The following is a 13771-nucleotide window of genomic DNA, read 5'->3' on the forward strand; positions in this document are numbered from 1 at the left end:
GATTGTTAGATATCTTTTGTTGAAATATCCGTCAGTAAAAGTGTATGTATGGTATAGTGTAGGTTTATTGTCATCTGATGCCGAGATAGATGCTCAAACTCAAGCTTAAGTGCAAACTCCCAGTCCCACATTACGGTTGAATCTTGCAGCACTTATAAAATATATACAAGTACAATAAGTCTGGATGGGTGTCAAGAGAGGCTTTGAAACATGGCATCCATTCAGGCGCAACATTTTGAAATCAACTTTTTGTTTTTCCATGCATCTATGGACTAGCAGGTTTGATGGTGTTTCTTTTTGGAGTGTTTCTAGACAAAGTGGTTCAGTGGTAGTGCGCATACCTTTGTTCATTTGGGATCAGACATGTTTTCCAGATATGCTTGACTGGACAAGCATACCTTGATTTTTAATTGGTCTCAAGATTTCACAGTCATTTTCCAAAGATGCAGTATTGTGGTGGCCAGGTGGACAAGCCAATGAGAAAAAAATACATTGGCATTGCTTCATATTTCTTTGAACCCTGCCGGAAACATACCTTTCTCTTCCCCTTGACCAGCAAAGGACGTCACCTGCTTAACAGTGCTCGATTTGTGAATATATAGGTACAGGAACACTTGTGGACTGGGTGATCAGACCAAAGAAGTAACTGTAACACACAAAAAGTGACGCTTATGTAAGTAAAGTAACAATGGCACAGACCTTTGTGTCATTACCAGTGAAAGAGGAATTTATTCTTGAATTTTCTATCCGATCACTATTTGTGTTCTGTTCCTAAGCCATCATATCTGTTCCGTTTTGGTCCATTCTATCATTTTTGCTTACAGTTCCGAAGGGGATGTAGCTCAGTGGTAGAGCGCATGCTTAGCATGTATGAGGCCCTGGGTTCAATCCCCAGCATCTCCAGACAATGCTTTAGTCATCGCAAGTTGCCATATTACACTGGAAGGAATTTCAGACACCTGTCACCTGCACGCCGGCGCGCAGTTTCCAAATTACAAAAGTTCTCTTGATGTAAAATGATGTATAACTTGCAGTCAATACCAGCAAGTTATACATCATTTTAAAGGTTATTTTCTCAACAAAACGAATATGTCATTGATTTACATTGAATAATATGCCCCAAGAAGCAATTACCAATAGTTTGTGAGAAAGTCTCAACTTTTACAAACGCATGTCCTACCTGTTTGCTTTTTATGACGGACAAAACGGCTTCCAATCTGTACATTCTTGTACTCAGTCTGTCGGTAAGGATCCATAGAAAAACAATATCCACTTGTATTTTTCCTGAAGTTATCGGATTTTGAGATATTGTCAAGTAAACAACGTTTTCTACAGTGAAAATATCCACATAAAGGCTCTGTCCGGCGCATTTCTCAATCCATATCAAATGACCTGTTTGACTTATAAGATGGTGTTTGGCATCGATCTTTTCTTCAGACTGTTAGCTACAGAATGAGACCATCCACAATTGTTTCTGTCCGCGGGTTTGTTCTTTACAGCCGCCGCAAAAAAAAAGGCGCCGCTTCCGACGCGGGCATCCATCTTGTTTACGTCCACTTAGCGCTAGCATGCGGTGACGTAGAAGACTTTGATTGAGATATTATTCTAGCCAATAAGAATACCTTTCGAATGGTGGGTGGGACTTAGGGCTTCTTCACACAGAGGCTTTGTAACATATATACATAGTATTTCTAGAAAAAGCGGGTTAGTGGTAGAGCGCATACCTTTGTTCATTTGTGTTGTTTCTAAACCATCAAATCTGTTCCGTTTTTGTCCATTCTATCATTTTGGAGAATTGAACCAAAGGTGATGTAGCTCAGTGGTAGAGCATGTATGAGGTCCTGGGTTCAATCCCCAGCATCTCCTGACACTGCTTTAGTCATTGCAAGCTGCCATATTACACTGGAAGGAATTTTAGAGACCTTGACTTAAATATGCCATGTCAACACTTCTGACATCCACAGTGGCCTAATGGATGTCAGAAGCTAATATTTGGTAAGTTTAGACCATTCAGTGCTTTGACCAGTATAAATCATAGCTCCCACTCTTTGGCTAATGGATATTCAAAAATCAACTTTTCATCCACAAGCTTAAAAAAAACTATAAATCCATTGTGCACTGTCACCCTGCCAAATTATAACTCAGTGATTGTTAGATACCTTTTGTTGAAATATCCGTCAGTAAAAGTGTATGTATGGTATAGTGTAGGATTATTGTAGTCTGATGCCGAGATAGATGCTCAAACTCAAGCTTAAGTGCAAACTCCCAGTCCCACATTACGGTTGAATCTTGCAGCACTTATAAAATATATACAAGTACAATAAGTCTGGATGGGTGTCAAGAGAGGCTTTGAAACATGGCATCCATTCAGGCGCAACATTTTGAAATCAAATTTTTGTTTTTCCATGCATCTATGGACTAGCAGGTTTGATGGTGTTTCTTTTTGGAGTATTTCTAGACAAAGTGGTTCAGTGGTAGAGCACATACCTTTGTTCATTTGGGATCAGACATGTTTTCCAGCAAGGCTTGACTGGACAAGCATACCTTGATTTTTAATTGGTCTCAAGATTTCACAGTAATTTTCCAAAGATGCAGTATTGTGGTGGCCAGGTGGACAAGCCAATGGGCAAAAAATACATTGGCATTGCTTCATATTTCTTTGAACCCTGCCGGAAACATACCTTTCTCTTCCCCTTGACCAGCAAAGGACGTCACCTGCTTAACAGTGCTTGATTTGTGAATATATAGCTACAGGAACACTTGTGGACTGGGTGATTAGACCAAAGAAGTAACTGTAACACACAAAAAGCGATGCTTATTTAAATAAAGTAACAATGGCACGGACCTTTGTGTCATTACCAGTGAAAGAGGAATTTATTCTTGAATTTTCTATTCGATCACTGTTTGTGTTCTGTTCCAAAGCCATCAAATCTGTTCCGTTTTGGTCCATTCTATCATTTTTCCTCACACTTCTGAAGGGGGATGTAACTCAGTGGTAGAGCGCATGCTTCGCATGTATGAGGTCCTGGATTCAATCCCCAGCATCTCCAGACACTGCTTTAGTCATGGCAAGCTGCCATATTACACTGCAAGGAATTTCAGAGACACTTCTGACTTCTGACATCCACAGTGGCCTAATGGATGTCAGAAGCTAATATTTGGTAAGTTTAGACCATTCAGTGCTTTGACCAGTATAAATCATAGCATCACTCTTTGGCTAATGGATATTCAAAAATCAACATTTCATTCACAAGCTTAAATAAAACTATAAATCCATTGTGCACTGTCACCCTGCCAAATTATAACTCAGTGATTGTTAGATATCTTTTGTTGAAATATCCGTCAGTAAAAGTGTATGTATGGTATAGTGTAGGTTTATTGTCATCTGATGCCGAGATAGATGCTCAAACTCAAGCTTAAGTGCAAACTCCCAGTCCCACATTACGGTTGAATCTTGCATCACTTATAAAATATATACAAGTACAATAAGTCTGGATGGGTGTCAAGAGAGGCTTTGAAACATGGCATCCATTCAGGCGCAACATTTTGAAATCAACTTTTTGTTTTTCCATGCATCTATGGACTAGCAGGTTTGATGGTGTTTCTTTTTGGAGTGTTTCTAGACAAAGTGGTTCAGTGGTAGCGCGCATACCTTTGTTCATTTGGGATCAGACATGTTTTCCAGCAATGCTTGACTGGACAAGCATACCTTGATTTTTAATTGGTCTCAAGATTTCACAGTCATTTTCCAAAGATGCAGTATTGTGGTGGCCAGGTGGACAAGCCAATGAGAAAAAAATACATTGGCATTGCTTCATATTTCTTTGAACCCTGCCGGAAACATACCTTTCTCTTCCCCTTGACCAGCAAAGGACGTCACCTGCTTAACAGTGCTCGATTTGTGAATATATAGGTACAGGAACACTTGTGGACTGGGTGATCAGACCAAAGAAGTAACTGTAACACACAAAAAGTGACGCTTATGTAAGTAAAGTAACAATGGCACAGACCTTTGTGTCATTACCAGTGAAAGAGGAATTTATTCTTGAATTTTCTATCCGATCACTATTTGTGTTCTGTTCCTAAGCCATCATATCTGTTCCGTTTTGGTCCATTCTATCATTTTTGCTTACAGTTCCGAAGGGGATGTAGCTCAGTGGTAGAGCGCATGCTTAGCATGTATGAGGCCCTGGGTTCAATCCCCAGCATCTCCAGACAATGCTTTAGTCATCGCAAGTTGCCATATTACACTGGAAGGAATTTCAGACACCTGTCACCTGCACGCCGGCGCGCAGTTTCCAAATTACAAAAGTTCTCTTGATGTAAAATGATGTATAACTTGCGGTCAATACCAGCAAGTTATACATCATTTTAAAGGTTATTTTCTCAACAAAACGAATATGTCATTGATTTACATTGAATAATATGCCCCAAGAAGCAATTACCAATAGTTTGTGAGAAAGTCTCAACTTTTACAAACGCATGTCCTACCTGTTTGCTTTTTATGACGGACAAAACGGCTTCCAATCTGTACATTCTTGTACTCAGTCTGTCGGTAAGGATCCATAGAAAAACAATATCCACTTGTATTTTTCCTGAAGTTATCGGATTTTGAGATATTGTCAAGTAAACAACGTTTTCTACAGTGAAAATATCCACATAAAGGCTCTGTCCGGCGCATTTCTCAATCCATATCAAATGACCTGTTTGACTTATAAGATGGTGTTTGGCATCGATCTTTTCTTCAGACTGTTAGCTACAGAATGAGACCATCCACAATTGTTTCTGTCCGCGGGTTTGTTCTTTACAGCCGCCGCAAAAAAAAAGGCGCCGCTTCCGACGCGGGCATCCATCTTGTTTACGTCCACTTAGCGCTAGCATGCGGTGACGTAGAAGACTTTGATTGAGATATTATTCTAGCCAATAAGAATACCTTTCGAATGGTGGGTGGGACTTAGGGCTTCTTCACACAGAGGCTTTGTAACATATATACATAGTATTTCTAGAAAAAGCGGGTTAGTGGTAGAGCGCATACCTTTGTTCATTTGTGTTGTTTCTAAACCATCAAATCTGTTCCGTTTTTGTCCATTCTATCATTTTGGAGAATTGAACCAAAGGTGATGTAGCTCAGTGGTAGAGCATGTATGAGGTCCTGGGTTCAATCCCCAGCATCTCCTGACACTGCTTTAGTCATTGCAAGCTGCCATATTACACTGGAAGGAATTTTAGAGACCTTGACTTAAATATGCCATGTCAACACTTCTGACATCCACAGTGGCCTAATGGATGTCAGAAGCTAATATTTGGTAAGTTTAGACCATTCAGTGCTTTGACCAGTATAAATCATAGCTCCCACTCTTTGGCTAATGGATATTCAAAAATCAACTTTTCATCCACAAGCTTAAAAAAAACTATAAATCCATTGTGCACTGTCACCCTGCCAAATTATAACTCAGTGATTGTTAGATACCTTTTGTTGAAATATCCGTCAGTAAAAGTGTATGTATGGTATAGTGTAGGATTATTGTAGTCTGATGCCGAGATAGATGCTCAAACTCAAGCTTAAGTGCAAACTCCCAGTCCCACATTACGGTTGAATCTTGCAGCACTTATAAAATATATACAAGTACAATAAGTCTGGATGGGTGTCAAGAGAGGCTTTGAAACATGGCATCCATTCAGGCGCAACATTTTGAAATCAAATTTTTGTTTTTCCATGCATCTATGGACTAGCAGGTTTGATGGTGTTTCTTTTTGGAGTATTTCTAGACAAAGTGGTTCAGTGGTAGAGCACATACCTTTGTTCATTTGGGATCAGACATGTTTTCCAGCAAGGCTTGACTGGACAAGCATACCTTGATTTTTAATTGGTCTCAAGATTTCACAGTAATTTTCCAAAGATGCAGTATTGTGGTGGCCAGGTGGACAAGCCAATGGGCAAAAAATACATTGGCATTGCTTCATATTTCTTTGAACCCTGCCGGAAACATACCTTTCTCTTCCCCTTGACCAGCAAAGGACGTCACCTGCTTAACAGTGCTTGATTTGTGAATATATAGCTACAGGAACACTTGTGGACTGGGTGATTAGACCAAAGAAGTAACTGTAACACACAAAAAGCGATGCTTATTTAAATAAAGTAACAATGGCACGGACCTTTGTGTCATTACCAGTGAAAGAGGAATTTATTCTTGAATTTTCTATTCGATCACTGTTTGTGTTCTGTTCCAAAGCCATCAAATCTGTTCCGTTTTGGTCCATTCTATCATTTTTCCTCACACTTCTGAAGGGGGATGTAACTCAGTGGTAGAGCGCATGCTTCGCATGTATGAGGTCCTGGGTTCAATCCCCAGCATCTCCAGACACTGCTTTAGTCATGGCAAGCTGCCATATTACACTGCAAGGAATTTCAGAGACACTTCTGACATCCACAGTGGCCTAATGGATGTCAGAAGCTAATATTTGGTAAGTTTAGACCATTCAGTGCTTTGACCAGTATAAATCATAGCATCACTCTTTGGCTAATGGATATTCAAAAATCAACATTTCATTCACAAGCTTAAATAAAACTATAAATCCATTGTGCACTGTCACCCTGCCAAATTATAACTCAGTGATTGTTAGATATCTTTTGTTGAAATATCCGTCAGTAAAAGTGTATGTATGGTATAGTGTAGGTTTATTGTCATCTGATGCCGAGATAGATGCTCAAACTCAAGCTTAAGTGCAAACTCCCAGTCCCACATTACGGTTGAATCTTGCATCACTTATAAAATATATACAAGTACAATAAGTCTGGATGGGTGTCAAGAGAGGCTTTGAAACATGGCATCCATTCAGGCGCAACATTTTGAAATCAACTTTTTGTTTTTCCATGCATCTATGGACTAGCAGGTTTGATGGTGTTTCTTTTTGGAGTGTTTCTAGACAAAGTGGTTCAGTGGTAGCGCGCATACCTTTGTTCATTTGGGATCAGACATGTTTTCCAGCAATGCTTGACTGGACAAGCATACCTTGATTTTTAATTGGTCTCAAGATTTCACAGTCATTTTCCAAAGATGCAGTATTGTGGTGGCCAGGTGGACAAGCCAATGAGAAAAAAATACATTGGCATTGCTTCATATTTCTTTGAACCCTGCCGGAAACATACCTTTCTCTTCCCCTTGACCAGCAAAGGACGTCACCTGCTTAACAGTGCTCGATTTGTGAATATATAGGTACAGGAACACTTGTGGACTGGGTGATCAGACCAAAGAAGTAACTGTAACACACAAAAAGTGACGCTTATGTAAGTAAAGTAACAATGGCACAGACCTTTGTGTCATTACCAGTGAAAGAGGAATTTATTCTTGAATTTTCTATCCGATCACTATTTGTGTTCTGTTCCTAAGCCATCATATCTGTTCCGTTTTGGTCCATTCTATCATTTTTGCTTACAGTTCCAAAGGCGATGTAGCTCAGTGGTAGAGCGCATGCTTAGCATGTATGAGGCCCTGGGTTCAATCCCCAGCATCTCCAGACAATGCTTTAGTCATCGCAAGTTGCCATATTACACTGGAAGGAATTTCAGACACCTGTCACCTGCACGCCGGCGCGCAGTTTCCAAATTACAAAAGTTCTCTTGATGTAAAATGATGTATAACTTGCGGTCAATACCAGCAAGTTATACATCATTTTAAAGGTTATTTTCTCAACAAAACGAATATGTCATTGATTTACATTGAATAATATGCCCCAAGAAGCAATTACCAATAGTTTGTGAGAAAGTCTCAACTTTTACAAACGCATGTCCTACCTGTTTGCTTTTTATGACGGACAAAACGGCTTCCAATCTGTACATTCTTGTACTCAGTCTGTCGGTAAGGATCCATAGAAAAACAATATCCACTTGTATTTTTCCTGAAGTTATCGGATTTTGAGATATTGTCAAGTAAACAACGTTTTCTACAGTGAAAATATCCACATAAAGGCTCTGTCCGGCGCATTTCTCAATCCATATCAAATGACCTGTTTGACTTATAAGATGGTGTTTGGCATCGATCTTTTCTTCAGACTGTTAGCTACAGAATGAGACCATCCACAATTGTTTCTGTCCGCGGGTTTGTTCTTTACAGCCGCCGCAAAAAAAAAGGCGCCGCTTCCGACGCGGGCATCCATCTTGTTTACGTCCACTTAGCGCTAGCATGCGGTGACGTAGAAGACTTTGATTGAGATATTATTCTAGCCAATAAGAATACCTTTCGAATGGTGGGTGGGACTTAGGGCTTCTTCACACAGAGGCTTTGTAACATATATACATAGTATTTCTAGAAAAAGCGGGTTAGTGGTAGAGCGCATACCTTTGTTCATTTGTGTTGTTTCTAAACCATCAAATCTGTTCCGTTTTTGTCCATTCTATCATTTTGGAGAATTGAACCAAAGGTGATGTAGCTCAGTGGTAGAGCATGTATGAGGTCCTGGGTTCAATCCCCAGCATCTCCTGACACTGCTTTAGTCATTGCAAGCTGCCATATTACACTGGAAGGAATTTTAGAGACCTTGACTTAAATATGCCATGTCAACACTTCTGACATCCACAGTGGCCTAATGGATGTCAGAAGCTAATATTTGGTAAGTTTAGACCATTCAGTGCTTTGACCAGTATAAATCATAGCTCCCACTCTTTGGCTAATGGATATTCAAAAATCAACTTTTCATCCACAAGCTTAAAAAAAACTATAAATCCATTGTGCACTGTCACCCTGCCAAATTATAACTCAGTGATTGTTAGATACCTTTTGTTGAAATATCCGTCAGTAAAAGTGTATGTATGGTATAGTGTAGGATTATTGTAGTCTGATGCCGAGATAGATGCTCAAACTCAAGCTTAAGTGCAAACTCCCAGTCCCACATTACGGTTGAATCTTGCAGCACTTATAAAATATATACAAGTACAATAAGTCTGGATGGGTGTCAAGAGAGGCTTTGAAACATGGCATCCATTCAGGCGCAACATTTTGAAATCAAATTTTTGTTTTTCCATGCATCTATGGACTAGCAGGTTTGATGGTGTTTCTTTTTGGAGTATTTCTAGACAAAGTGGTTCAGTGGTAGAGCACATACCTTTGTTCATTTGGGATCAGACATGTTTTCCAGCAAGGCTTGACTGGACAAGCATACCTTGATTTTTAATTGGTCTCAAGATTTCACAGTAATTTTCCAAAGATGCAGTATTGTGGTGGCCAGGTGGACAAGCCAATGGGCAAAAAATACATTGGCATTGCTTCATATTTCTTTGAACCCTGCCGGAAACATACCTTTCTCTTCCCCTTGACCAGCAAAGGACGTCACCTGCTTAACAGTGCTTGATTTGTGAATATATAGCTACAGGAACACTTGTGGACTGGGTGATTAGACCAAAGAAGTAACTGTAACACACAAAAAGCGATGCTTATTTAAATAAAGTAACAATGGCACGGACCTTTGTGTCATTACCAGTGAAAGAGGAATTTATTCTTGAATTTTCTATTCGATCACTGTTTGTGTTCTGTTCCAAAGCCATCAAATCTGTTCCGTTTTGGTCCATTCTATCATTTTTCCTCACACTTCTGAAGGGGGATGTAACTTAGTGGTAGAGCGCATGCTTCGCATGTATGAGGTCCTGGGTTCAATCCCCAGCATCTCCAGACACTGCTTTAGTCATGGCAAGCTGCTATATTACACTGCAAGGAATTTCAGAGACACTTCTGACTTCTGACATCCACAGTGGCCTAATGGATGTCAGAAGCTAATATTTGGTAAGTTTAGACCATTCAGTGCTTTGACCAGTATAAATCATAGCATCACTCTTTGGCTAATGGATATTCAAAAATCAACATTTCATCCACAAGCTTAAAAAAAACTATAAATCCATTGTGCACTGTCACCCTGCCAAATTATAACTCAGTGATTGTTAGATATCTTTTGTTGAAATATCCGTCAGTAAAAGTGTATATATGGTATAGTGTAGGTTTATTGTCATCTGATGCCGAGATAGATGCTCAAACTCAAGCTTAAGTGCAAACTCCCAGTCCCACATTACGGTTGAATCTTGCATCACTTATAAAATATATACAAGTACAATAAGTCTGGATGGGTGTCAAGAGAGGCTTTGAAACATGGCATCCATTCAGGCGCAACATTTTGAAATCAACTTTTTGTTTTTCCATGCATCTATGGACTAGCAGGTTTGATGGTGTTTCTTTTTGGAGTGTTTCTAGACAAAGTGGTTCAGTGGTAGTGCGCATACCTTTGTTCATTTGGGATCAGACATGTTTTCCAGATATGCTTGACTGGACAAGCATACCTTGATTTTTAATTGGTCTCAAGATTTCACAGTCATTTTCCAAAGATGCAGTATTGTGGTGGCCAGGTGGACAAGCCAATGAGAAAAAAATACATTGGCATTGCTTCATATTTCTTTGAACCCTGCCGGAAACATACCTTTCTCTTCCCCTTGACCAGCAAAGGACGTCACCTGCTTAACAGTGCTCGATTTGTGAATATATAGGTACAGGAACACTTGTGGACTGGGTGATCAGACCAAAGAAGTAACTGTAACACACAAAAAGTGACGCTTATGTAAGTAAAGTAACAATGGCACAGACCTTTGTGTCATTACCAGTGAAAGAGGAATTTATTCTTGAATTTTCTATCCGATCACTATTTGTGTTCTGTTCCTAAGCCATCATATCTGTTCCGTTTTGGTCCATTCTATCATTTTTGCTTACAGTTCCGAAGGGGATGTAGCTCAGTGTTAGAGCGCATGCTTAGCATGTATGAGGCCCTGGGTTCAATCTACAGCATCTCCAGACAATGCTTTAGTCATTGCAAGTTGCCATATTACACTGGAAGGAATTTCAGATACCTGTCACCTGCACGCCGGCGCGCAGTTTCCAAATTACAAAAGTTCTCTTGATGTAAAATGATGTATAACTTGCGGTCAATACCAGCAAGTTATAAATCATTTTAAAGGTTATTTTCTCAACAAAACGAATATGTCATTGATTTACATTGAATAATATGCCCCAAGAAGCAATTACCAATAGTTTGTGAGAAAGTCTCAACTTTTACAAACGCATGTCCTACCTGTTTGCTTTTTATGACGGACAAAACGGCTTCCAATCTGTACATTCTTGTACTCAGTCTGTCGGTAAGGATCCATAGAAAAACAATATCCACTTGTATTTTTCCTGAAGTTATCGGATTTTGAGATATTGTCAAGTAAACAACGTTTTCTACAGTGAAAATATCCACATAAAGGCTCTGTCCGGCGCATTTCTCAATCCATATCAAATGACCTGTTTGACTTATAAGATGGTGTTTGGCATCGATCTTTTCTTCAGACCGTTAGCTACAGAATGAGACCATCCACAATTGTTTCTGTCCGCGGGTTTGTTCTTTACAGCCGCCGCAAAAAAAAAAGGCGCCGCTTCCGACGCGGGCATCCATCTTGTTTACGTCCACTTAGCGCTAGCATGCGGTGACGTAGAAGACTTTGATTGAGATATTATTCTAGCCAATAAGAATACCTTTCGAATGGTGGGTGGGACTTAGGGCTTCTTCACACAGAGGCTTTGTAACATATATACATAGTATTTCTAGAAAAAGCGGGTTAGTGGTAGAGCGCATACCTTTGTTCATTTGTGTTGTTTCTAAACCATCAAATCTGTTCCGTTTTTGTCCATTCTATCATTTTGGAGAATTGAACCAAAGGGGATGTAGCTCATTGGTAGAGCATGTATGAGGTCCTGGGTTCAATCCCCAGCATCTCCTGACACTGCTTTAGTCATTGCAAGCTGCCATATTACACTGGAAGGAATTTTAGAGACCTTGACTTAAATATGCCATGTCAACACTTCTGACATCCACAGTGGCCTAATGGATGTCAGAAGCTAATATTTGGTAAGTTTAGACCATTCAGTGCTTTGACCAGTATAAATCATAGCTCCCACTCTTTGGCTAATGGATATTCAAAAATCAACTTTTCATCCACAAGCTTAAAAAAAAACTATAAATCCATTGTGCACTGTCACCCTGCCAAATTATAACTCAGTGATTGTTAGATACCTTTTGTTGAAATATCCGTCAGTAAAAGTGTATGTATGGTATAGTGTAGGATTATTGTAGTCTGATGCCGAGATAGATGCTCAAACTCAAGCTTAAGTGCAAACTTCCAGTCCCACATTACGGTTGAATCTTGCAGCACTTATAAAATATATACAAGTACAATAAGTCTGGATGGGTGTCAAGAGAGGCTTTGAAACATGGCATCCATTCAGGCGCAACATTTTGAAATCAAATTTTTGTTTTTCCATGCATCTATGGACTAGCAGGTTTGATGGTGTTTCTTTTTGGAGTATTTCTAGACAAAGTGGTTCAGTGGTAGAGCACATACCTTTGTTCATTTGGGATCAGACATGTTTTCCAGCAAGGCTTGACTGGACAAGCATACCTTGATTTTTAATTGGTCTCAAGATTTCACAGTAATTTTCCAAAGATGCAGTATTGTGGTGGCCAGGTGGACAAGCCAATGGGCAAAAAATACATTGGCATTGCTTCATATTTCTTTGAACCCTGCCGGAAACATACCTTTCTCTTCCCCTTGACCAGCAAAGGACGTCACCTGCTTAACAGTGCTTGATTTGTGAATATATAGCTACAGGAACACTTGTGGACTGGGTGATTAGACCAAAGAAGTAACTGTAACACACAAAAAGCGATGCTTATTTAAATAAAGTAACAATGGCACGGACCTTTGTGTCATTACCAGTGAAAGAGGAATTTATTCTTGAATTTTCTATCCGATCACTGTTTGTGTTCTGTTCCAAAGCCATCAAATCTGTTCCGTTTTGGTCCATTCTATCATTTTTCCTCACACTTCTGAAGGGGGATGTAACTCAGTGGTAGAGCGCATGCTTCGCATGTATGAGGTCCTGGATTCAATCCCCAGCATCTCCAGACACTGCTTTAGTCATGGCAAGCTGCCATATTACACTGCAAGGAATTTCAGAGACACTTCTGACTTCTGACATCCACAGTGGCCTAATGGATGTCAGAAGCTAATATTTGGTAAGTTTAGACCATTCAGTGCTTTGACCAGTATAAATCATAGCTCCCACTCTTTGGCTAATGGATATTCAAAAATCAACTTTTCATCCACAAGCTTAAAAAAAAACTATAAATCCATTGTGCACTGTCACCCTGCCAAATTATAACTCAGTGATTGTTAGATACCTTTTGTTGAAATATCCGTCAGTAAAAGTGTATGTATGGTATAGTGTAGGATTATTGTAGTCTGATGCCGAGATAGATGCTCAAACTCAAGCTTAAGTGCAAACTTCCAGTCCCACATTACGGTTGAATCTTGCAGCACTTATAAAATATATACAAGTACAATAAGTCTGGATGGGTGTCAAGAGAGGCTTTGAAACATGGCATCCATTCAGGCGCAACATTTTGAAATCAAATTTTTGTTTTTCCATGCATCTATGGACTAGCAGGTTTGATGGTGTTTCTTTTTGGAGTATTTCTAGACAAAGTGGTTCAGTGGTAGAGCACATACCTTTGTTCATTTGGGATCAGACATGTTTTCCAGCAAGGCTTGACTGGACAAGCATACCTTGATTTTTAATTGGTCTCAAGATTTCACAGTAATTTTCCAAAGATGCAGTATTGTGGTGGCCAGGTGGACAAGCCAATGGGCAAAAAATACATTGGCATTGCTTCATATTTCTTTGAACCCTGCCGGAAA

The 13771-nt window shown here is 39.6% G+C and overlaps 7 non-coding genes across 7 annotated transcripts; all 7 read left to right on the forward strand.

Annotated features, from left to right (window-relative positions):
- The first annotated feature begins 831 nt into the window (after positions 1-831).
- trnaa-agc (transfer RNA alanine (anticodon AGC)) lies at positions 832-903 on the forward strand. Its single transcript has one exon. It is a non-coding gene; the product is annotated as a tRNA-Ala (tRNA).
- Positions 904-2978: 2075 nt separating this feature from the next.
- trnaa-cgc (transfer RNA alanine (anticodon CGC)) lies at positions 2979-3050 on the forward strand. The gene has a single exon. It is a non-coding gene; the product is annotated as a tRNA-Ala (tRNA).
- Positions 3051-4142: 1092 nt separating this feature from the next.
- trnaa-agc (transfer RNA alanine (anticodon AGC)) lies at positions 4143-4214 on the forward strand. Its single transcript has one exon. It is a non-coding gene; the product is annotated as a tRNA-Ala (tRNA).
- Positions 4215-6289: 2075 nt separating this feature from the next.
- On the forward strand, positions 6290-6361 carry trnaa-cgc (transfer RNA alanine (anticodon CGC)). Its single transcript has one exon. It is a non-coding gene; the product is annotated as a tRNA-Ala (tRNA).
- A 1085-nt stretch (positions 6362-7446) lies between these two features.
- Positions 7447-7518, forward strand: trnaa-agc (transfer RNA alanine (anticodon AGC)). The gene has a single exon. It is a non-coding gene; the product is annotated as a tRNA-Ala (tRNA).
- A 2075-nt stretch (positions 7519-9593) lies between these two features.
- trnaa-cgc (transfer RNA alanine (anticodon CGC)) lies at positions 9594-9665 on the forward strand. Its single transcript has one exon. It is a non-coding gene; the product is annotated as a tRNA-Ala (tRNA).
- Positions 9666-12906: 3241 nt separating this feature from the next.
- On the forward strand, positions 12907-12978 carry trnaa-cgc (transfer RNA alanine (anticodon CGC)). The gene has a single exon. It is a non-coding gene; the product is annotated as a tRNA-Ala (tRNA).
- The last annotated feature ends 793 nt before the right edge of the window (positions 12979-13771 follow it).

Source organism: Eucyclogobius newberryi, unplaced genomic scaffold (assembly GCF_026437365.1).
Source record: "Eucyclogobius newberryi isolate DKJ021-1_F unplaced genomic scaffold, fEucNew1.0.hap1 SCAF_4, whole genome shotgun sequence".
Lineage (NCBI taxonomy): Eukaryota > Metazoa > Chordata > Actinopteri > Gobiiformes > Gobiidae > Eucyclogobius > Eucyclogobius newberryi.